Source organism: Arvicola amphibius, chromosome 12 (genome assembly GCF_903992535.2).
Source record: "Arvicola amphibius chromosome 12, mArvAmp1.2, whole genome shotgun sequence".
Lineage (NCBI taxonomy): Eukaryota > Metazoa > Chordata > Mammalia > Rodentia > Cricetidae > Arvicola > Arvicola amphibius.
In genome coordinates this window covers 64,465,825-64,491,395 of record NC_052058.2, presented here as the reverse complement: position 1 = coordinate 64,491,395, position 25,571 = coordinate 64,465,825, and positions in this window count along the sequence as shown.

The window sequence follows — 25,571 nt, the reverse complement described above, 5'->3', positions numbered from 1 at the left end:
CTTATTTCCCTATATTTTCTTAGAGAACAAACATACGCCTACACCCCCGCAGTCTTTTGTTAAAATCACCAAGCGTAGAGAAGGTGATTTATTATTCTACTGGGTGTTTTTCATGCTGTGTTTTATGCATTGTTATGAGCTGGTTCAACGTGACTAAGGTACCGCCTGCCGTGCATATGAATGCTATAACATTAAATAAAGGATATACATATGGCTTCAGTGGGGACCTGCCCCGAACAAAAATAAATTGACAGCTTCCAGAACCCCAGGCTGTAGCTTTTGCTCCCCTTATCTGCTTTAGACATTTGGGAATGAGCTCACTGGCAGGGAGTGAAGCCCATACAATCTACCATTACATAAATTATTCAGTCATCTCTGATGTCCTTGTAACATGAGACCCCCTCTGAAAAAACTAAATAGCTGCCCTGCTTACAGAGGCTCATGCCTGCTATTTATAGTCTTCATGGAAGCTGCTTTGAATAAACCCGACTAGAACTCCCCGGTAACCTGGGAGGATGGATGCAGGGTTTCACACGAAGGTGTTCATTGTGTGCATGCGTGCGTGCGTGCAGACGGGCATGGATACCACCCAGAGGACCAGCAGAGAAAGCCCAAGCAGGTGGAGCTTGTCTGTCAGCTCTTTCTCCCTTTCCTCTTACATTTTGGAAACCGAAACAAGGACAGACAGATTACAGGTCCCAGCAGGTCCTGTGGTACGTGTTCCTGACTGTATCCAGGCAACAGGGCCCCTGCTTTTTCAAAAGATGTCTTCATTTCTGGTTAAAAATGTCAGATGTCTGTGGCAGACAAATGGGAGCCTGGGACCCTGAGCCTCCTAATTATCTTTCCTCAACACATGGGTCCCAGGTTACCCAGAGTCAGGGCTTCCTGTAGATCAGAGCTGGGCAGATGCTGGCTTTCACGATTTCCCACTCTGCTAAAGCCGGAAAATAAATACCCACATGTATTTTTTTATTGCTTAATTGATTTAGATGTCTTTATTATGGTGCTGGGGACCGAATACTGGGCCTTATACATGTTGGGCAAGTAAGAACCTGGTCCACTAAAGTATGCTACTAGTCTGCTTATAGCTTAACTTTTTAAAAAGTTTCTTTTATTTTTAATTCTGTGTCTGTGTGTGGCTATGTCCATGTGAGTAAAGATGACCCTGAAGGCCAGAAGCCATCTCCTAGAGCAGTGCTTCTCAACCTCCCTAACGCTGCAACCCTTCAGTATGGTTCCTCATGTTGGGGTGACTCACAACCATAGAGTTATTGCCATTGCTACTTTATAACTGTAATTTTGCTACTGTTATGAATCATAATGCAAATATCTATGTTTTCTGATGGTCTTAGATGACCCATGTGCCACAAAGGCTGAGAACCATGGCCCTGGAGATAGGGCTCCAGGCAGCTGTGGGCCACCTGATATGGGTGCTGGGCTGAACTCTGGGCCCTTTGCTAGAACAGTACATGCTCTTAAATGTTAAACCATCCCTATAGCCTCATAACTTAATTTTTAGATTAAAAATATCTTATAGAATGAGCCTAGAGATGACTCAGTGGTTAAACTGCTTGTCATATAAGAATGAGGACCAGAGTTGAGTTCCCCAGAAGCCATGTAAATACCAGGTGGGTGTGGTGGCCCACCTGTAAGGCAGAACAAGGCATCCTCAGAGCTACTTAGCTGGAATAACCAGCCAATATCAGTGGGCTCTGGGTTTGATTAAGAGACCCTGCCTCAGTGAATAAGATGGAAGAGCAATGGAGGATGACTATCAGTTTCAGGCCTCTATGTGGACATGCACACGTGTGGTACATGCATACCACACAGCTGCATCACCACACATACAACATGCATACACACATGCACCATACACACACACACACACACACACACACACACACACAGGAAAAGGGAAAAGGAAAAAAATCTTCTGCCTCTTCAAAATTCCAATGACATTCTTCACAGTAGGAGAAAAAAAATCCTAAAATTTGTCCAGAAAAACAAAAGACACAAACAGCCAAAGCAGTCCTGAGCAGAATACTAGAGGTGTCACATTACCTGACTTCAAACAAAACTACAGTCATAGAAACAAAAACAGAGTGACCGTGGCAAAAAGCAGACTCATAGACAAATGGAACACACAATCTAGAAATAAGGCCTGAGAAGGTACAGCCTTGGAATGCTGCTCAGCAGTAAAGGGGGAACTCTGAAAATTGCAAGAAATTGGGTGGACTTCAGTGAAGACCAAATGACAACATATAGTGCCAAAATGTTACATATTTTACTTTCAGTCATGTGTATGAATGCATTGTTAGTGTTTGAGATAGGGTTTCACAGTGTTGCTCAGGCTAGCCTCCAACTTTTGGGCTTAAGTCTTCCAAAAAGCTGAGGTTCTACACCTGTGCCACCATGGCTAGTTTATGTGACATCCCTGAAATGATAAACCAAAGCAAGGACAGATTAGTGATTGGTGGGAGTTGGGGGACAAAGGCATCAAGAAGAAAGTCAGTGGGGAAATAACAAAAAATTTTGGTACGCAAAATCTGATGTGGATAAAATAGTTAGGACTAAGTACAGGCACATGTGAGCACTATGACACCTGACTGAGAGCTATGTATTGTGTCAGGGTCTTGACTTGTGACATATGCTCTGTATGTTTTCAAGATGTCATCATTGGGAAGAAACTGGGTGAAGAACAATGGCATCTTCTCTATTACCTTTTACAGCTGAGTTTACCGCTATTTTAAAATACAACATCTGGGCTGGGCGGTGGTGGTGCACGCCTTTAATCCCAGCACTCGGGAGGCCGAGGCAGGAGGATCTCTGTGAATTTGAGATAAGCCTGGCCTACAAAGTTCCAGGATGGCCAAGGCTGTTGTTACACAGAGAAGCCCTCTCTGCAGGGGATGGGGGAGACAGTCGGGTACCTGCCACAGATGGGGCTGCATCAGGAGAGCCCCTTTTGGCCTTTGTAATTTATGAGATTAAAATTACCACAGTTCTTGGTGGCTCTGAATAAGCACGGCCCTTATCCAGGTGTCATTTTGAAGACAAGCAACGTAGTTTTATCTCTGAGGATGAAGAGACCCTTCGTGAATGCCACGATGGAGCAAAGGCCGGCACGATTTAGATGCTGGTGGAAAGATTCACATAGTCATTTGAAGAGTCAAGAGGACCCTTCCACTGAGAAATCAGAATGGCAGCTCACCATGGGGAGCTGAGGAGAACGGATTAATAGAGGGTGCTGTGACAAACACAACCATCAAAAGGTTCTTCAATACAAATCCCTCAAAATGAGAGATTCCTGCCCAGCACAAGCAGACAGCAGCTTTGACTCTCAAGACTTGTATCATGTACATGTTTACAACTGGAGAAAAAAGGCTTCACATTAAATGACTGTTTGTGTTCCTGGAATTTCTTGCAATTTGATGTGAATCATCTTACAGAATATTAGTATCAATAAAATCTTAAAATATCATTTTTAAAAAAAAATGAGCCTGATTATTCTCAAAGATCTGTTAATTTTACCAGGCAGAAAAAATTCCAAATATAATGTTAAAGAAAGACCTACGGGGAAGCTGGGAAAAGTTTCAAGGTAAGGGCAGAGGCATCTGGGCTCTCTCCCTCTCTGTGTATGTACACGAGTTCACACATGTGCATGAGCATGCTAGTATATGGGTATGGGGCATCAGAAGTCGTGTAGGGTGCCAGAGATGAAGAGTGTGCTCTAACCACTGCACTGAGAGGCCTCCTGAAGTAAGGAGCAGATGGCGTGACCCTATGGGAGCCCTGAGATCCAACCATGAGTTTGCTGCCTTACACATCTACCATTAGATAGAGCTAAATTACCCCAGCTGCTGACACCAAGTCTTGTTTTTTTTCTAATGAACTCAAACTGTACACTGAACAGTGGGTTCTCTCTGGGTGGCTGTGGGCTGCTCCCAGTCTTGGCTGGCCTGGGACTCACTCTGTAGACCAGGCTGGCCTTCAGCTCACAGGGATCCACCTGCCTCTGCCTCCGGAGTGCTGGGAATAAAGGCGTGCACCACCATGCCCAGCAGGAATGCAACTTTTAATGTTATTTTTGTAATAGCAGTATACAGCGTGTGCCTAACAGGATCCCAAGCCTGCTCCAAACACAGGCAAGCCCCTGTATCTCTCTGAATCTCTATCATTTTGCTCATTTGGTGACCTTCAGACAACCTCTCCAGAAGCTTTAATTGGTCAGTGGACCTTCTGCAGGCATTTTCAACCTGACCCTTGCTGTCCACCCTTGGTCCTCCTTCCTGGTGGCTCATCAGTGGCTTGGGCAAACAGTGGAGTACTGGACGTGTTTGGGGTCCAGGCAGATCTGCCCCTGCCAGCTGAGTGACCTCCAGCCTTTTAACCTTTCTAAACCTATTTCCTCAACAACAAGGCAAAGCGTTTCACTGTGCGGTCTTTGGGATCAGACTACCTGGTTTGCACCCTGGGGTCACTGTATGCTATCTGGGTGCCCTTGGGTCAGTTATTAATCTTTTATAGATTTCAGTTTCTACACCTGTAAAATGAATGTGATGTGCAATAAAGCTTTGTTTGTTTTTTGTTTGTTTGTTTGTTTAGATTGCCTCAGGGCTTCTTAAACAAAGACTGCAATTTTGTACAGATTCCCTAAAGGGAGGAAGTAAAAGCTAAGGCGGAGCCGCCAGTGCCCAGCTACTGCCAATGGCATGCCCCAATGCTTATACAACGCCAACAGCCAAGACCAGGTGACCTATGGGTTCCAGTCATCAGCATGCCACCAAGCTGGCTAGCTGTGCAGAGACGGCAATGGATGTGCAAGACAAAGAAATTGGGTATAGGGGCTGGGGATATGGAGCATTTGTCTGGCACGTTTGAGGTTCTGGGCTCTCAGGGGTCTCAGAAAGGGACAGAGGCAGAGAAAGAGAAAAAGACAGTGAGAGAGAATTTCCTGGCTCAGAATCGTGACGAAATAATAGCAAACATCAAAGCAAACCCAAGGTGGGTGGAGAATTAGATTACAGGACTTTCAGAATTGTCACATTCTATAAAATGTCTACTTTCAACCAAAGATGACCAGGCAAGCAAATAAAGAAAATATGTGCTATTTCTCACCATTATCAGTTTCCCCTGTACAGTTGATTCTTGTTATTTATGGACTCTGCATTTGTGGACTTATATCCTTGTAAAAATTAATGTGTAATCTCAAAATCAATACCTAGGGCTCATGTTGCTTTTGCAATCGTTTGGGCCGATGCAGAGTGGTAAACAGTTTGAGCCTCAGGCACACAGCTGTGCGTACAGCAGAGCGATATTTTGCCAATCTTGTCTCGGCTCTTACACTGTTAACAAGTGTAGTGCATGCAGTTAGCGACATAACGCTTATTGTTGGTGCTCCTCGTCTCATAAATGCTCCTTTTGAGGAAACGCATGTGGGTAAGCTCTGACAGGTGAGACTTCAGTGGGCTGAATGGCCGTGGGCTGAGTTGGCTGTGAGTTCGATATTTACAAAATCAGTGATATGTATTAGATAAGATAGCTTTAAACAGAAGTAACGCCAGGTTGGAGAGCTGATTAGTTACGGTGGTTTTATGCCAGAGGCTTGTAGGAACACACTCCGTTTCTCCAGAAGCAATGACTTGGTATTCTTAACTCAGAGTTCATGAACACAAAAAGCAGGAATTCGTTGTGTACATGTCTGATATAATAGGCGAAAACATGGCTATGATATAACTACACTAGGAAATAATTTCTCCAAACCTTGAACTTGGGCTGGATTTGCTACTAGACTTTGCCAATAAAACATGGCAGTGTTGTATAAATTCTGGATCCTGGGCGTAAGACATTCTACAGCTTTGTCCTTTCAGAACAACTGTCCTGGGACCTTTGCGTACAGAGGTGAACTGAGCCTGCTAGAGGAGGAAAAGTGACCAAGGTACCCAGGCAGTGGCTACACATGTGAACAAGGGCTTCATGGCTTCTCCAGGCCAACCCCAATTGCCCAGCCAAATACAGCTGTCAAAATAAGCCCAAGAAAAACCAGCAAAAGAGCTGTCCAGCTGACCCGCAGAATTATGTAAAGTCAGAAACCGTTGTCAAAAGTGTAAGTTCGGTGGTAGTTTATTTTAGAGGAACCAATACCTAGCGTACCTGCTGACTTAGAGTTCAGTGTGGTCAGGAGACTTACTGTGGCAAATTAAACATGTCACATGTCACTTTAGAGGGAAGAACTTGCTCTTCGTCTGCTGTGACACTCATGGAGGTGTGTCCTGATAGGGAGTTATGAATGGTTATGATTCTGAATCAATAACAAGGAAAGTTGCCCTGAAGAGCTGTCTGAACCCACAGAAGATCTGCTGTGAACTAAACTGAATTAAACATGTTCTATCCAGCCTAGGAGTGGGGGATGCTTGTTCTTGTAGCATACCTCACTCACTCTAATTGACACAAGACTGGAGATCTTAACATTTTCTCTACAAAACCTTCCAGCCACACAGAAAAAAAAAATTCTAGGCCCATCTAAGAAGAGATAAAAGCACTGAATTTAGGCTAATGGTTCAGTGTGAAGTTGCCTGGGGCTCATCACAAATATCAGCTTGCCTCTTCAAATCCATTTATCTCATATGCATTTGTTGGGTTCCTTGTTGATGAACTGCCAGAAAGCATGGGCTTGGTCCCTGTGACAGTCTGATGGTCCTTGGGAAAACGAGGAGTTGATCCTGAGCCAGCCTGGTGGATACAGTGTTTAGAACAGGGAGCACCACGCAGCTGACCTTGCTGTCTTTGCTAAGCTGTGCCCCATTATCACAGGCAAGTTCACCTTACAGCTCAGCTGGCATGCCACCGCCTTCTCAGATGTCAAGTGAAATGAGATGTAAAATGCACTCTGAAATCTAAAGGGCAGCTGATAAAAGTGAAAGTTTCTCCCTGGTGTTTATGGGTAATGCTGGTGTTTCTAGCTGAGCCCTGAGGTGTGAGTAGTGTAAATAAAAAGACCTTCTCTGAGAAGACAGGCTGGCCCCCGTCACAGGTGGGAGCGTCCCTGGCATGGAGACAGGAGATGGGTTTCCGTGAGCTCGGAGGGGCTGAGGATATGGAATTGTGTTCGACAACTCTGGACCACCTGATGGCGAACACCACTACCGTTGTGTTGCTCAGGGTTGGTGGCTTCAGATCGGGGCTGTCAGCATCAACACTCGCGGCGCCGGGGAGGCTGGGTATTTCTGACTTTGCCGAGGGGAATCGTTCATTGCCTCTTCTGTAGAGCAATAGCTCCTTCCTCTGGCTGCAGTCCCAGCATCTGCAACCATGTAATTTATCTCCCCAGACTGCTTGGTCCACAGTTTCCCAGGACTCTGGTCATGTTCTTCTTTTTCACCCCTGGTGGCTTGTTTTCTGGAGTTCTAGATTTTCTAAGTTAAATTTCTGATGTTGACAAATGTACCCAACTGAACAGTAGTGGAGGAAACAGACGTGATTTTGACTGAAAAGGAGAATGGACACCAAGCAAGGCGTGCTGGCTAGTTTTATGTCAACTAGACACAAGCTAAAGTCACCTGAGAGGAGGGAACCTCAATTGAGAAAATGCCTCCATGAGATATGGCTGTAGGCAGGCCTGTAAGCCATTTTCTTAATTAGTGGTTGATGGGGGAGAGCCCCTTGTGGGTCCTGGGTTCTATAAGAAAGCAGGCTGAACAAGTGGGAACAGGCCAGTGAGCAGCTCTCCTCCATGGCCTCTGCATCAGCTCCTGTCTCCAGGTTCCTGCCCGGCTTGAGTCCCTGTCCTGACTCCTCCAGTGATGCACAGTGCTGTGGGAGCACAAGCCACATAAGCCCTGTCCTCCTTCAACTGGCTTTGGCCATGGTTGTTCCATCCCAGCAATAAGAACCCCAACTAGACACAGGGCCTCTTGACAGATATGTCTCACTGCTCAAGAGAGCCATGTCTTGCTGACGTAGACCCCCATCAGTCCCTTGTCTAGTGTGAACTGCACAGAGCAACCTCTATGTGGAATGTCCCTGCCCTGTCTTAGTCATTGAGTCATATATGACTGCTCCCTCTCCACTAACTCCAGATCCACCAGCAAGTAGCAAATGCATTGGGGACAGGAACCAGAGGGTTGAGATCATGTGACACAGTTATGTTCTCTCTCTGTTTGTCTCTGATTCTCTGCTGGAATTCTGCTCAGCGGTCCCTTTGTTGCCTCTCTGGCCTCTGCTTGCTCCATTCCCATCCCCTCGTTCAAAACTGGTCATACAACATCCTCCAGGGAACAACCTATAGTCACTAAGGCCATTGCGCCTCCGGGAATGGAGGTGTCCCTACTACAAAGAGAGCTGGCGACGTGAGGTCAGTTGAAGGAAAACTGTGTACCTCCCTGGGGCAGGTCGTGGCTCACAAAGGCCCTCTGGCCAGCGAGGAAGGTCAGTTTGGGTTCCACTTCCCTCAGTGTAGGAAGTAGCTGCATGGACTTGATGGGTTCCTCAAGGCCTCAGGAGTATGTTGTTTCCTTGGTGAGGTAAGTAAACATGCCAAGAGCACAGGCATAGCATGTAAATGCCTGTGAAGGGCAAGAACAAAGGGAATGGGAACACATCAAAACAAAGGGCAGGAGAATGACAGAAAATAACTTGGAACAAGAAGACACAGTTCCCAGTTTTGGCAGGCCTCACGCTGGCCATAAAATTAGCCTGGAACGACTTGCTGGGCTTTGAGAATCTCTGCTTGTAAAAACGGGAGATGCCCTTGCTCCCTCGCTGTGAGGTGAAAGCGAGCCCGTGTGGAACTGGGCGTCACAGAAACCATGGAAAAGTCCACTTGTTTTCACTTCATGTCAGCGTAGCAGAATCTCCGAGACAGCTGAACCAGCTCTTCCCAGGCAAGCCCTTCTTCTCCTACTAGGCACGTTGGTACTTGTGGAGACATTGCTCAGCGTGGCAAGGGAAAGCTCCTATTGTTGTGGAATCACTGTCCTGGAGAGCCATTGTAGTTAAGATTGTTCCCTCTAATACGGTGCCAAGAGCAGACAGCTCTGGGTGATTCCAAGGAACAGAGGGTAGAATTAGGCTTGAATTCAGGGGCAAGACCTGGTGGGAGAGCTACTAGGAACAGAGCTGGAGCCAAGCTTAAAGGGTCAAAGAAAGGAGGCAGAACCACTAGAGAGGACCAGCAAAAAGGGGTGCGGCGACAGGCACGGAGAGGAGGCAGGACAGCCCCTACCCTGTTCAGTACGCTGGAGTGCAAAAGTGCTGTTGCCATGGTGATTTCACTGACTCCTATGTTATATATAATACCCTGGGTCTCATGAAATTTCCACAATTGCTCAGAGGGGTTAAGTGACTTCCACAGAATCACAAAATAAGTATTTAAACATCGTAGAGAAATGGAGTTAGGATCTTTTGCTAAGTGAGACATTTAAGCCCCTCTCCCCTTCAATTTCCCTGGGAAATTTATAGTTACAGGCTGCCAAAAGTAATGTCAATGTAGAGAAATGGGTGTGTTTAAATGGAGGTCTGGTGGGGTTGTGGCTGTGATGGAAGAGCAAGGAACTCTTAGTTTATCGTGGGACTAAGTCTCCAGCACGGGCCACCGCATCATCAGCTCTGCAGGAGCACTGTTCCTATGGCTTGAGTGTGTCCCCGGAGCTCAGGTGTGGACAGTTCTGGCTGCAGTCCAATGGCATGGAGAACTGACTAGCAAATGGTGATTAAGTCGCAAGGCCTCTGCCTTCCTTCAAGACAGCTGGGACCTGTGTCTTTTCATACGCCCCCCCAGGTAAAGCTGAATGAATGAAATGTAGGCCTGGGTCTTACCGCACTATCGACTGTAGCACAAATAATAAAAACCCAGAGACAGATATTGGGGATCATAGAAGATCAGAAAAGCAAATCAGCCAGCTACTGGCTCTTACCTCTACCTCAGACTGAAATGGCGATCCTGCCCCCACGAACCCTCAGAATGAGACTGAGCTGAGAGCTGTCTCCTCCTGTTTTAAATTCCTCTCTAGTGCCGGGATTAAAGGTGTGTGCCACCACCTCCTGGCCTCTATGGCTAACTAGTATGGCTACTGAGATTAAAGGTGTGTGCCACCATTGCCTGGTCTGCATGGCAATGGATGCCCCGCAGAGAGAGCTAAGGCCAGGAAGGGCTAGCAGGTAAATTCCATTGCCTTCTTCCCCTACTCTGAGATGTGCCTGAGCCCTACGCTGTCTCCCTGTGCAGTGAGGGCTGGCTTCCTTTCCATTCTTCCATTTTTCTCTCTTCCCTGCACTGTGCTGTGACCACCCCAAGCCTGGGCCACCAACTACTCAGATACCTCCTCTTCAAGACAATTATTGGGACCACATCCCCATCTCTTGCTCCTTCTATGCAAAGATCCATTATCTCTGTGAGGTCTTTGGACTGGAATCCCAAGTCTCCTCCCTTGGTGAAGTTAATCTAGTGTTCGATGCAAGCCAGTAACACTTACCAGGTCACCATTCAAACTGGGGCTCGGGACTAGGTACTCTAGCTGAACACGGCACAAAACACATAGACAGGTGAAGTTCTCGAAGTTAAATGGTTTTCTAAGGCTCACGATGACATGGATTTCTTAATATGAAAGGACAACAAAAGAAAATTAATGTTCTTCATCCTTTTTTAAACAAAAAGGTGATGAGTCAGGCAGAGTGGCACACACCTATAATCTCAGGGTTTGGGGAATTGAGGTAAAAATAAATCTCAGGTTTAAGACCTGCCTCTGCCTGATCTATGAGGAAGCAAGGTTTTCACAAAACAAAAGCCAAAGGGATGAAAAAGTGAGCAGTTTTATGCAGTAGCTTCATCTGCTTTGCAAATTGCCACAGACAGTAACAAAGTCTCCAGCCAGTGGAGAAGCCCTGTGGAGTCAAGGTGCCTTCCCATTGCTCAGCAGCAGAGCTGTTACCAGAAAGGAGGTCGGTCCCATCCTCAGGATCAGTATTTCCGCTCTCCTCCAGGAATCTGCCCTTGTTCACGTTTGGTAACCATGGAGAAGCTACCTCTGAGGTCAGGGTAAAACTGAGACCTGAGCATTCCTAGGGCATAGCCCTGGCTTGTCCCACAATGGAGAGCTGTTGTGGCCAGCTAGAGCCAGCAGGAGAGGGGAAAATGAGACCTGTCCCTTGCATGTTGGAGGAGCTGCAAATCCCAAGGCATCCGTATCCTTCTTTCTTCAGCCAGAGCGGCCTCGGGATCTCTGCTGCCTTCCGTCCGTAGCCTACTCCTCCTCTCCGTGTGTGCTTGGTTCAATCTGTCCTGTGTCTCTCCATAGCTCTTTTGATCATTGACCCTGTAATCATGGGGGAACCATGATTCCTGGTGAAGGTCACCCACAGTGGTGTCTGCCCAGTCCCCTTTTCCTAGTTGCTGTCCTTCCAGCTTGTATCTGCCTCCCTTCTCGGTTTCCTGCTTCCTTTGTTTTTAGGAGGCTTTTGCACAGATTAGAAGGTGAGAATGCTTTACTTGTGGCTTAAAAAGCTGTTGGGTCCTGGGGGCTGGAGAGCCTGCCCAGCAGTTAAGGGTTCTACTGTTCTTGTGGAGAATCCGGTTTGGTTCCTAGAACCTTACATATCATGGCTCATGACCATCTGTAATTCCAGATCCAGGGGATCTGATACCAAACACAGACACACAGACACATAACTGAAAATAATGGTTGAAAAAAAAAACTTTTAAAAGCTGCTAGATCCTGACTTGCCTTCTCACACGTGAGCCGGGTCTCCTTAGTTAGGTCATTAGCTGGGGGCTGAGGATTCAGCTCATGGGGGCAGCATAAGCTCTGTAAGAGCAAGGCCCTGTGTTTTAGCCTTGACGTTGAAAAAAAGAAAAAGAAAAAACCGGAAGTACTTTTCTTTTCAGCTGCTTCTGGACCTTATTATAGTTACTAGGTAGGGCAAGTTACCATTTTAAAAATCTTGTAAAAGGGACACAACATATTTACATAAGCCCTTGAACACTGTACCAATGGTTATTCAAGAGGTAAACTTGCTGGCATTTAGACGCTTAACCAATGTTCTTTGGCTGGCCTTTGCCTGTCTGTAATATTGTAAATGTCGTGGATTTGCCCTCCCGTAGCATCACATCCATAATTGAGCACCTCCCCTACAACCTTCTGATAAATGAAAGCAGCCTTTCCACATGAATTAGGAAGGCCAGCTTGTTAATGGCCTCCCTAGAGTTTAACAAACCCGCCACTGGCTTTGTCATTGTTCAGGCATAACGAGCACCATATTACAATCTGGAAATAAGCGCTCTCCGGACAATTGGTTCCCAAGGGTAGACTGAGTATTCTTTTTTCTCCTCAATTCCTTATATAATGTAGGGCAATAGTTGGATAGAAAACTGTTTTAGTTTTATTTAACAGCAATTCTCTAAATCCAAGATCATCTATAAAAGGAAGCAGATTTGAGTTTGTTAAAGTTAGAGAATCTAACACATGTGCGCGCACACACACACATACATGCACACACACATACATGCGCACACACACACACACACATGGTAGGACTGGGGAGGTTGCTCAGTGGGTAGAGCACTTGCTCTACAGACATGAGAACTAAGTTCATATGTCCTGTCTCATGTAAATAGCATTTACCTGCAATCCCAGGGCTCTTAGGGGGAAACAGTAGGCAGAGACAGGAAGCTTTCATAAAGCTCACGGAACAGCCAGCCTGATCTACACAAACAGCAAACAACAAAGTCCCTGCCCTAAACAGAGTGAAAGGTAAAGACTGGCACCCAGGTTGTCCTCTGACTCACACACACACAGCATGGCACGGGCACTCCTCCATTCACACGCACACACACATACAGACACATGAAGGTTGATTTTCAAACATACACTCTGTTGACCTGGCTTCCAGCTGGGTGATGAGCAAAATGCCTGGGGCCTCACTTTGCTCAGCTGGAAAAAGCCGTCATGCTTGTACCTCATGCTTCACCCGCCGTTGGAATAAGGGGTGCACGGAGCAGATACCTGAGGAACACTGTTTCAGAGGACCAGCAATCACGGCTCGGTTGTGACGGAGTGTGAGCTGCTACCCACAGAATTCCAGGAAGACATTCTGCTCAGCCTCCTTCAAAGAACCTGTGAGTCACGTATGATTCGATGTAGTATTTACATCCCAGCAATTATTCTCGTAGGGTCCTTTAAAGACCAGTTCCTCCTTTCCCAGCTTCATTCTCTGTGCTTTCTTGGTAAATCTTCTCTTTGGCAGCATAGAACACTTCTGTTCAGACTAATCAGGCATGTTTACCCACATCTTAAAGGCTGGGGTCTCAGAGGATGAAGATAGAGCACCTTAAAAACAAGAGAACAATAAACATCAAGACTACCATGCAGAATGCGTGTGAGCGGTGGTTCACCCAGCTCAGTGCTAGGTGTTTCTCCCACCACCCCCTTTGCTTTACATCCTCTTGTTCAATTTAATCTTGGAGCCGGGTCTGAATTCATTGCCAGGACCCCCAATCTCCACTCTTTTCCATTCCTTATTTATGGTGTCTCCCTGGTTCTGTGTTTTCATTATTTGGATTTCTTGGCTCCAGATAAGTGACAGCAATAGCAAGATCAAAATTAAACAGAGTTTTGATAGATGATGAGCTGGCCAAGACATAACCAGGCTGCCTCAAACATTCCTGGGGCCTGCAACCAGAAAGCCAAGGGAAGGCCACATTCCTTGCTCATTTGGGAGGTCTCTCTTGACCTCTCCCGCTCCTAGCCAGCAAGCTCAAACTATGAGGTGTTCTGTGCACCTTCGTTCTCTGCTGGCATGGCCTTTTCAGAGTTACAGAGGAACAAGAGCCTGGAGACTCCAGTTCCAACAGTGTGTCCACGGCTTCTGGAGGACACCATACTAGAACGCGACGGCATAGGACAACCGTCCTTGGTCCTCAGCCTGCACACATCTCTGCACAGTGGTTGTAGGAGGTTGGGCTGTAAGTGCCCCTCCCCTCACAAACAGGATGAGAGACCTTATAAGGGATGAAGGGAGTGAGGGAAGACTTTTTTCTGTTCCATCCTCTCTGCTTTGTGAGGGCACATTTGCCCCCTCTAGAGAACACAACAACAAGCCACCATCTTGGAAATGGACAGCCTCACCCGATACCAACCTGCTCATCCCTCAAATCTGGATTTTCAGGTTCCGGAAATTTAAGGATAATTTCTGATGTTTAAAGAGTACCTGCCTTTGGTATTCTGTTACAGCAGCTCACACCCACTCAAACCATTGATCCGGAGAGCTATGGATGAGCACACTGGCAATGCAGTCCACCCAGGGAGAACAGACCACAGCAGGAGCCTATGAAGAACAAACTCCTATAGAACTGTCTCCAAGGGAAGACCGTGTCCCCCAAGATGAGGATTCCGCCTGCTGAAGTCTGAGCAGGTATTGCCGGGTCTCTTTATTCTTCTTGAGGAAGATGCAGGCCCTGACTCCAAACTGTGCACTGGAGAGATGTGCTAAGTTGACCAGCGGAAAGTGAACGGATCTAGACTTCGGCATCTTCTTACATTATGATGATTTTAGAGGAGCCAGAAGCAGGTTATCAGATGCTGGCACTGCCATAAAAGCCTTCCTGGAGAAGGTGGGACCTGACTCTTCGTCTTCGTGGACCAGGACCCACCCAGCGGTTACGTTTTAACCTCCCAGCTCTGTCAGTCATGTTGTGCATTTCCTTGGTTATTTCTTTGAGTTTTCACATGGAAAAACCACTCTAGGCAAATCTAAGTTCTCTCTGCATTTCATTTTTGTGACCTTCAAACCGAAGACTAGCTCCTAGAGACAGCCACTCCTGCCCTTACTTCCATCCCATGTTGTGGGAGAAACTTTCCCAGATGAGACACTGAAACACAACTCGCTCACTTCTGCTCCCCCAGCCAGGGTGCTTGCACCAAAGTCCAGCTTAGCGATCCAGTGAGGTTTGGCTCACTTACAGGAAGGGGCAGGGTGTCTGCAAAATTCTCAGGCTTTCCCTGGGCTTTTGAGATAGGTTCTCGTGTATCCAAGGCTAGTCCCAAACTCACTGTGAAGTCTAGGATCTCATGTAGCCTACACTGTGAAGTCCAGGATGACCCTGAACTTCTCCTCCTCCTCTTATCTCCTGAGTCCTGAGATTACAACCACTATGTCTAGCCATACAGCCCTGGGGAATAAACTCAGTGTTTCCTTCATGCTAGGCAGGCACCCTACCAACTCATCTATATCCCCAGTTTCTCAAGTTTATTTTTAATGGCTTCTAAAATTTTCTTTTTTCAAAAAGGTAAATGTTTAGTTTTTATTTCATGTATATGAGTGTTTCCATGCATGTCAGTGCACACATAAATGCTGGTGCCTGTGGAGGCCAAAAGAAGGAGTCAGCTCCCCTGGGACCGGAACTGCAGTTTCAAATCACCATGTGGGTGCTAGGGACCAAATCCAGATCTGCAAGAGCAGCAAGTGCCCTTAACCACTGCACTATCCCATCAGCCCCGGTTTACAAGTGTGTTTAGAGACGCTGTACCACAGCCAAGGACCATGAATGCTTCAGAGTTTCCAAAGTTGCCCAGGAAACAGGTTGCTTTGGATTTTTCTACACGATACAAGCTCTCATTCTCCACTTCCTCTTCCAGACTTGGCCCGGAACTGTCCCCTTGCTCATTTGCTGCTGCATGACAAGCCAGGGTGGGCATGTTTGAGTTTTCTGTCTCTGTCTCTAAATACCAACCTGAGGCTAGCAGTAACTTAGGAAATAATTCCCCAGGTCCCATATAGCTGTCTCCAGCTGCTTCTCTGTCCGGCATGCTGGGCCACAGACAGTCCTGCACTGTTTACACTCACACCTGCGGGGTTTATACTTTGGTGAGAGGTATGAACGATAAGCAGCTTACACAGCTTCAGAATGGAAACAGGGGCGGTGGAGACAGAAGTTCTTGGGTGTCCTGGCCTTTTCTTTTCCCTCTGTGCTGGGATTAAACCAAGGGCTTGGCGCATGTCAAACATACACTCTGTCACTGACCTACACCCCAGCCCTGCCCTGGCTTTTCAGCTTTGAAGGCTGTGACGGACGGGGAGGGCGTGGACCGTGAGTCACCGCAGTTCAACAGGCTCCTTTGGCCTCCTCTTCCAGTGTTTACACACATGTACCCACCGTCATGTTTGCTGTTCCAGAGATCCAGGACACCCAGGTGAATGACACCCCAGTCAGCAGGAAACTGTGACTTGGAGCCGGTGTGCTAGCTTTGGGCTTAGTTTGGCTCTCTGTTGCTATGACAGAACACTGACCTAAACTAACTGTGGAGCAGAGTGTTTACTTGGCTCACGTGTCCCTTTCACAGACTGTCAGGGCAGACCCTGGAGGCAGCAGCTGAAGCAAAAGTCATGGAAGAATGCTGTCCTCCCCATGGCTTCCTCAGCCTACCTTATTCTATAGCCCGGGACCACCTTCTCAGGTGTAGCACCGCCATTAATGGGCCTGGGCTACCTCATATCAATCGATAATCAAAAACATGTCCCCACAGGCTTGCCTCTAGACCAGTCTGAGGGAGTCACGTTCTCAACTGCGCCTCCCTTTCCCCATATGACTCCATCTTGTGTGGAAGTGACAGATAAAAGCCCCCTTTGGCCTGGCCTTCACCTGCAAGCAGGGATTCTGGGGGCAGTAGGAGCCACTGAGTACATGGCTGGCACTTGGCAGTACAGAAAGTCTGTGAAGGGAGGTATGGTTCTGTGGTGGGGTCTGAGGAGCTCAGAGCGGGAAGGAGTCAGAGCACACAGCCATTGCAGCTTAGCAGAGACAATCGGAGCAAGCACAGCACCCTTAAACCATAGGCAGCCATGCTTTACCTGAAACCCCACTAAAAACTGGAGAAACGATACCAAATTTAATTTCCAAACACTACTTTGGAGCACGGTTGAATTGCTCCCCACCAGACGGCTCTAGATGCCGCTAAAGCTCTGTCAGGACCCTGCCATGAACACCTCGACGATCGCCAGTTCTCATGGAGCTGCATGGATATTCATTCGCCTCTTGGGCGCTATGAATAAGAGTTTTTGTTTGGATTTGACTCTGAGCAACTGAGCCTGTGTCCAGGGAGGTGAAATCAGAGGAGATTTAGGGCAAGGCCCGGTGTTTGCCGGGAAGGTAAAGAGACAGCTTGTATTTCTCACTTTGCTCTCAAAGCGTGAAGACAGGCCTGCTGGCCTGTCTCTGAAGTGTTTGCCCTCCACATTGTTAGTGCCTTGCAATGATTCCCTCCCATACTGTGCAGTCCCCAGGGTGTGGAAGGACAGTCATCAGCAGGGGAGGTACTGGTGACTCATTTCCCCAAAGATCACTCCTTGTGCTCTTGGGGCCACGGTACAACATAGCTTTCAACACCCAAAAGAAAATGCCTGAGACCAGCAGTCTAATTCATCAGCCAAACTTTCCGTAAGGTTGAGCTGCAAGGGAAAGGGAGCTCCAGACAAGTGCACGTTAACTTTTGCCAGTAGATAAAGATATTCAGGCATTTTGTAATAAAAAAGAAAAAATTAAGGCCTGGGGCTGTAGCTTAGTGTAGCTTTCCTAGCACGGAGAAGGCCCTAGCTTCCATCACCGTAGCACCCAGGGGGGTTGGGGTAATCCATTTTCCTAATTCCACACAGGGTTTGAGGATTAAAGAAATAGTGATTGACAGCCCTGAGATCTAGGATTTCTGAGGCTCAGAGAACTGGGGAGACTCAGGCTCAGAACAAAACTGCATTTAAGGAAAGGAATTAAAGTCCGGGAGTGCAGGTTCTCTGAGAATGGCTAAGAACGGGGAAATTCCTCACAGCAGGATTTATTCAGTGTGCAGCTGTTGGAGCTTTCAGTGCTAATCAAGACACTGCTTCTGACAGGATCTCTCCCAGCTCTCCGAGAGGCCAAGGGGAGGGCAATAAGGGGCTTGGAGAAACTGCCAGGACTCAGACTGGAGACAGAAATGCTGTAAGCGGATCCTGAAGTCTCGGAGCCCAGACTGAGAGTAAGCCGTGTAAGATTCTGTGCTCCAAGACACGCTCCTAAGGCAGGCAGCCGCAGGCCATGGAGTATTATCTTCCCATGTCTAGGTCCTGTCTCCTCTACAGGCCCCCTCAACTGTCCCTCTTCTCACAAGCACAGACAAACAAACAAACAAGCCAGAAAATGGCTCCTTATAGGGTGGGAAAGGTTAAGCCATGACTACCAGAAAGTGCTAGAAAATTTGACCCCCAGGGAGTGGGAAGACACCCGTCTTCTCCAGTAGGCCTGCTCGGAGAGCCTCCTGCCTCCATGCTTCCCCACCCCAGATTTGCAAGATGGTCAGTGATCAGTGAGTGCTTCAGGTATCAGAGCAAAGGCTGGACTGAGGTCTGGCTCTGACGCAGATCCACTGTGGCATCTCACCCCCCACCCTCCTGAGACCACTTCTACCACTTCTGCTCCATCTGTGCCTGTTCTGTGAGACTCGAATCCAAGGAGAAACATTGCTCCAAAGAAAAGCCAGGGGTCTTTGCCTGCGTGATTCCAAACGCCCACCCTAGTGCTCAACTCCCTTGGCCCAGCTAAGTCTGCGCTGCCATCCCGGGACAGAGTGTGGGGCCTGCACCACCCAGTGGGAGAAACCGGAACTGCATGCGTACCGTGATCCCAGTACCCTCCCAATGCATACTGCCCAACACAACATCTTGAGGAACAGTGGACTAGAACCCAGACATTGCCCCTGTAGGGTTGCTATCATTCCTCTGGTTCTTATGCCAGGAATAAACCAATTTTCTCCCTAAGAAACCTTCCCCTTCCCTCCAGGGAAAATAGACGGCAGTGGTGGTAATGTCAACAGTGCTGATTAGATAGCAACACCTACCATGCCAATTGAGTGCAATTTCCCCCTACTTCCCATGTCCTGGGCCAATGCATGGGCAGCCCAGGGCAGAGCTGGACGTCTCCATGACTGTTACTACATGGAGCTTGCAGCCCTGGGTTAAACATTACACAGAGGCAGCGGTTATAGTCACCAAGCAGCCATTGCCCTTTATTCTAGTCCTGGATGCCCATCGAGCGGAAGTGACCCACCTACAGCTGCCCGTTGACAGGGTAGCCACGCCAGAGCTCCTGGCCTTTCTTTTTCCGACTTCAAGAAAAGAAGAGGTATTCTACTTTGCTAACTTTGCCTGCTTCTGGGAGCAGAGAAAGGAAGGGAATCCTGGCCCCAGGGCACCTGCAGCTACTTGTGCATCCCTGCAACACCCCCCCCCCAAAGTGCTGCAGCGCCACCTGGCTGCCAGAGTGGTACATAGCTCCGCCCCACCTGAGACTGTCCAGGCTGTGAGTGGGTAGGAGCCTGGGCTGGGGTAGGGGGTGGAGGTGGAGAATGGGAAGTTAGTCACCTTTCCACTACCGGAGCACCTAAACTTCTGAGACAGTCGGTGTTCACACAGGAAAAACTCGTCTGCTAACTGATTGAGAGGTCTGACTCCTCAGGGGTGGTCTGGCATCATGATGTCTCATGGCAAAAAACTTCCTTTCATGACACCGTAAGGCAAAGAGAGAAAGAGGAGGTAGGCTGTGGCCCTCGGGTCTCCTCAAGGGCACATCCCCAGTGACCCAAGTTCCTCCTCTGAGCTCCACATGTTCATGTACACGTGCAAATGAACACACTCGCCCCGCTCCCCCCCCCACCCCACACGCACGCACGTGCGCCACAGTTCTGAAAGCTGCTGAGAGAGCCAGGTGGGGTGAGCATCTGAAGAATGGAGATCGCTGACGGGTTTGGGTGCAGCGTATGAGGAAAGGAAGACTGACTCGTCGATAAACTGTCCTGAGTACTTGAGTACGAGACACAAATCTGACACCCATGGTCAGTCAGATAAAATTTTAAGTCCCCTGCATATTTTAAAGTCATTAAATTTCACAGCATTACTATGAGCTGAGTATTATTGGCCCCTTCTACAGGTGAGGAAGTTGAGGCCTGGAGGTTTTGCATGAAGTCACACAGCAAACGGAAAGAGCAGGACCGGAGATAAGCTGCTACATGGGGCTACATCGGGCTCTCTCTCTCTCTCTCTCTCTCTCTCAAAAAAAAAAAAACTACAATTATTTGTTTTCTTTGTTTATTTCTGTGTGAGGGCATTTGTGCCATGATATGGATGTGTATGTTAGAGGACAAGTTTTCAGAGTTGATGCTCTCCTTCCTCCATGTGGGTCTTGGCATTCAAACCCAAGTTTTTAGCTTCGGCAGCAAGCGCTTTTACCCACAGACCTCTCTCACCGACCCCATTCTCCCCACTCTCCGTCTTGATAAAAGAGAAAAGTTTTTACCTGCGGCAGAGCTGGCGGAGAGGATGGGAATGAGTGGGTTTCACTGCCAGGGGAGAGGAATGAGGACTTCCAGTTAGAGCATGTTCCGAGAAGCCTTTTAAACACCTCGGATGTCCCTTCAGTGGTGACGTGTGACTGGAGGTGAGGACTGAGGGCTGCAGGGTGGGATACCAGGCCTAGAGCGAATGATGGCGCAGGCGCAGATAGAGCATCAGGCATGCTATCAGATCTATGGGAACTGGAATGGGAACGCTCAGGAAACGTTTTCCTCGGAGGACCCCAGGAAGGCGCTGCCCTTGTCCAGGAACGTCCCATGGGTCCTTGTGACACTTTACGTACAACTTCAGAGTATTCACACCCCCAACCCCCACCCGGATCCGGAGACTGCGCGGGTCACCAATGTTGCCGGGAAGCCTCCTTCACCTGCCCCTCTGGAGGGCTAAGAATAGAGACTTTTGCCACATGTCGACGGAGCACAGACTCTCAGCCACCCACCCCCGAGTGTCACCTTTGTAGCTTTGTGGTTGGTTTTGCCCCAGGAGGAAGAGGAAGATGAACTCAGAGCCTGGCGCCTGCTTTCTCACCTGTGAGACGATGCTGTCAGTGAATAGTCTCCAGGTGTGAAGACGAGACAAGCACATCCCTGTGTTCATCAACCACACTGGGTCTCTAGCACATTGGGGCACTTTTCGCTGTGGCTGTGTGGCTTCCAGGCGCCTTTCTGCTCTGGAGATCTGGGAACTGAACTTGGATCCTCTGTAACAGCCGTGTTCACGCTTAACGGCTGAACCATCTCTCCAGGCCTCTGTGGGGAGAAACATCGCAAGGGGTTCCTGAAGGTGCGCCTACCCGCTGTCCCCTTCCTCGCAAAGCTGCGGACTCCCTATACTGTAGAAACCAGGAGGGGGGGGAACGTGACCACGAAGGTATGGGGACAAGGCCTTGTTTCCAGGTTGTAGCACAGCCCCTGGCAACACTGTGCAGCCCATCTTAATTTTTGCATCTCCGTGGATTCACCTTGCCTGGCTCTCCGGTTGCTAGCCTGTCCCAGGGCCTGTATGATCCCTGCAAAGGTCCCCAGCCTCCCCCGATGATGTTCTGGGTGAAGTCTCTGCATTCGAAGGTACCTTCCCTGCTAAGTCAGTCCGCTAACCTCGGATCTCACTGCGGCAGCCGAACTGGGCTCTCTGCACCGCCTAACTCATTCTACTATGTTAGAACAGCGTGTGGGGTTCTCTGCTCCTGCAGGAAGGACTCCTGGCCTGTCAGAGAGGCTCCCCATGAATCACGGTGCCCTCTGCTTGCTTCTCTCACAAAGCCTGGAGCCTCTTGGCAAAAGACAAGTCTAATTACAAAGGTCAGGGCACCCTGTCCCAGAGACAACCCTGTGATTCCTCTGGCTCGAAATGTGGCCTTGCAAGTCTAGATTCATCATCTAGTCATCCCTGGAATTCCTTCCAACTTCACAAGACCTGCAGAGACAGATTCACAAAGGAGACAGTCTCAGACCCAGAGGCCACTGTGGAGGCTCTGGGCTGCTCCTGAGTGGAGCCTGGAACGCTGGTGGAGGGGACTGGCTGGGTCAAAACAGAGACATCCCAGCATTTCTTAAGCTGGGACTCCAGGGGTCTCTGTACTGCCCCGGGACACACCCCTTTCCGGCGGGAGACAAACAGCGGCTCACAAGCATGCTGCAGACAAGGGTGCAGCTTGTTCCTGCGATTGCAGTGCTCACATGTCAAGGCTGGGATGTGAGCCTGGGTCAGTGCCAAGTTCAGACATCCATCCCACCAGTGAACACTGCATACCATCCTACTGTTAAGCAGTAACCACGGTCATACTGCTTGATAAATGGCCGCTGCCCTGAGCCCCAGCCCCCAATCAATTATGTCTGTCCTTTCCCAGAACCTCCACGTTTCCACAATCCAGCCATTAATGATCACACTTGCCACAGCCAAGTTCTGGTGTGGCAGGGTTTACGGTTAAGCATTTAGGGCATCCCTACCTTCAGAGTTCTCAGCAACCCTTCTCTAAAGAGCTGGCTGGCCAAAGCCTTACTCCGTGTCTGCCTCACCGGTCCCGCCTCCTCCAGGAAACAGCCCCAGTTTTGAGCTCACAGATCTCAGCTTCATTACTCTGCCTTTTCCATTATAACACGACGTTGTCATCTACCAAGACAATGCTCAAGAATTGGGCCGAAAAGTTATTTTTAAAAATCACCAAAAATAACCTCAAGGTTGTAAATAAATTTACAATTTTGGGTTGGGCCTTCTCCACACCCATTCTTGGCTGAGGGAGGCTGGAGGTCCAGCGTGCTGCAGCCTTTAATTGATTAGTGGTTGCTTGGTTCTAGAGCCCTACCTTGAAATTATCCCACAGCAATGACATCAGGACCCCTAAGGGCTAGAGCTAGCCAGAGGAAAGACTCGACCACACCCCTAAGGGAGGTTCTTAAAAAAGACAAACCCAGGGCTGGAGAGATGGCTCAGCGGTTAAGAGCATTGCCTGCTCTTCCAAAGGTCCTGAGTTCAATTCCCAGCAACCACATGGTGGCTTACAACCATCTGTAATGGGATCTGGTGCCCTCTTCTGGCCTGCAGGCATACACACAGATAGAATACTGTATACATAATAAATAAAAAAATATTAAAAAAAAAAGACAAACCCAGCAGGGCGGTGGTGGCCCCACACCTTTAATCCCAGCACTCAGGAGCCAAAGACAGGCAGATCTCGGTGAGTTCAAGGCCAGCCTGGTCTACAAGAGCTTGGACAATTAAGCCAGAGAAATCCTGTCTCGAAAAAAGACAGACACAAGGGGACCTCAGTGTAAGGGAGTCATCTGCGTTACTGAATAGGGGGGCAGCAGGTAACCTACTCCGGGGTTGAGGCGTCACACCGAAGCAGGAGGGCACGGTGCTTAGGCACAAAGGCCACGTGTCGGGTGGGTACCTGACAGGCTTCTGCTGGCCAGGGAGAGATCCTTGCAGGGGAGACCTTGCCCAGTAACAGGGCAAACAACCGAGTGAACCAATTTCCCATAACACACCACCGCTGATACACCTCCGCCTTCGCTCCCGACAGTCAGACTGTGGCACCTCTGGAAGTCACCCTTTGGTGCCAAACACTCATCCTACAGAGGGAATTTGTTGCCTGGGACTGGAATCTGGGCTTGGCGCTGCATGGTGAATGCCGGCTGTCACTTGGGATTGACTCACAGCCCAGCACACAGCAGGAGGTCAATCCTCACAGTCCACAGCCTTCTCTCCCCTAGCTTGATTCACAGCAGCTGTTTGCCCCACAATTGATCTGTACTCGCTAAAACCTGAACCAAAGGAGCCCACAGCTCAGCCATAAAGAAGCCAAAGTTTGGAGCTGCTGGGTGGGATCTAAGTCACGCCCGAGAGAGAAATGACTCAGACTGGACACAGGTGTCTCCAAATACCCTCAAGTGACTCACAGCAAACAGAAAAAAGGCGGCGCTCGGTGTCTCACTGGCAGCTCCATTTTCTCCACTTATTCAGGAGAGATTACAGCAGAACCGGCCACCACAGTTTCCCGCTCCTTTACGGCGCTGTATTTAAACCCCTCCTCCCTGTACACCAGGAGTCTTCACTCTGGCCGAGCACTTGAGTCAGCTGGAGAGTAATGAGAACCACTGGTGCCTCGGGCCTCCAGCAGAGAGCTTGTTTAATTGCTGTAGCACGGTCCTTCATGTTCACAGCTTCCAGAATGCTCCCGGAGGATTCCAGTGTGCAGCCAAGGCAGTTGACCACAGTCTCTGACCCCTGAGTGTTGGGGTGGGGGCAGGGACGGGGGCGGGGACGTTAAACAGGCAGTTGGCTCCACATTGACATCCGACCCAGTTCCCAATGCACCTGCAGCTGGCTCATGCCTTCCATTTGCGACCTCAGCTAGGCTCGGTTTAGATTTGCAACCCTCCACAGTTTTCTCTCTAACTCTTCTTAGATTTTAGTAGCTTTTAAGCTTTAATTCAGGGGACCTGTTGAGAGTTTGTCTGTGGAGCACCTATGAAAGCAAATTATTACATTTTAAAACCATGCATGTGAAAAAGTAGATTGACAGCAAAGAAAAATTTTGATTGTTCTTTTAAAAGATTAGTTTTTCTTTAATTGTGTATATGTGTGTGAGCGGTGTGTGTGTGTGTGTGTGTGTGTGTGTGTGTGTGTGTGTGTGTGTGACATACATGTGAATGCAGTGCCCTCAGAGGCCAGAAGAGGGTGTCAGATCCCCCCTGGACTTGGAGTTACAGCGGTTATAAACCACTTGATGTGGATGCTGGGAATTGAACTCAGATCCTCTGTAAGAGCAATACAAATTCTTAACCCTGAGTCGTACCTCCAAGCTCCGTTCTGTCACAATTGTGGGATCCTTAAATTCTTTTTCGTTTTGAGTTTGTTTCTCTTAAGCCCATAGCTGACTATGTATCATATATTCTCACCTGTTTTGTACACATGACCTATGTTTGAGCTTCATTTGCTTTGGACTTGAGCATGTACAAAGGTGAACAGAGCAAATCCTAAGGTGGTGCACACTTACCTACCCCCCCCCCAGCCCCATGGCCACACCAGCCCCATCAGTTTAACCTGGCTTCTGTTGTTTGGAAGCACACCTTAGGTCTCATCTTATCCTGTCTGTAATTGTGTTAGTAAATCATTCAAAGAACGTGCTTTGTATTGTCGTCACAATTCCCCACGCATCAAAACAAATGAATAATTCCTAGTGTTCACGAAATTCCCCCAATTGCTTCAAAATTATCATACATGAATATTTTTAGAATTTGAGTCCGAGAGTCTGAGTGCAGTTTAGATGCTGACACCGGTAGTATACGTTTTCTTTCCAATCTATTTGTAGAAGCACTCGGTTGTGTCCCCTGCACGTTTTGCTGACGACCTCCCCGTAGTGTAGTTTGCATGGCCGCTGTCCCCACTTTTCTGTAAACTGGCACTTGGTCTGAGAGTCCTCAGAAGTGATACTCGTGGGATATTTGCCAAGCAGGAGGTCATGGTGGCTGTCTCTTTCTGCGAAGTTAGTGGCAGTCTGAATACCTAGTCCGTTAAGTGTTTCAAGATGGTCTCTGTATTGGGGTTTCTACGGCTGCGTGAAAACCGCGACTGAAAAGCGAGTTGGGGACGAAAGGGTTTATTCAGTGTATGCCTCTGTGTCACAGTTCGTCCCACGGTGCCCTCCTCTGTAGAACACTGAGAAAACGTCCCCACAGCCAGATCTTACGGAG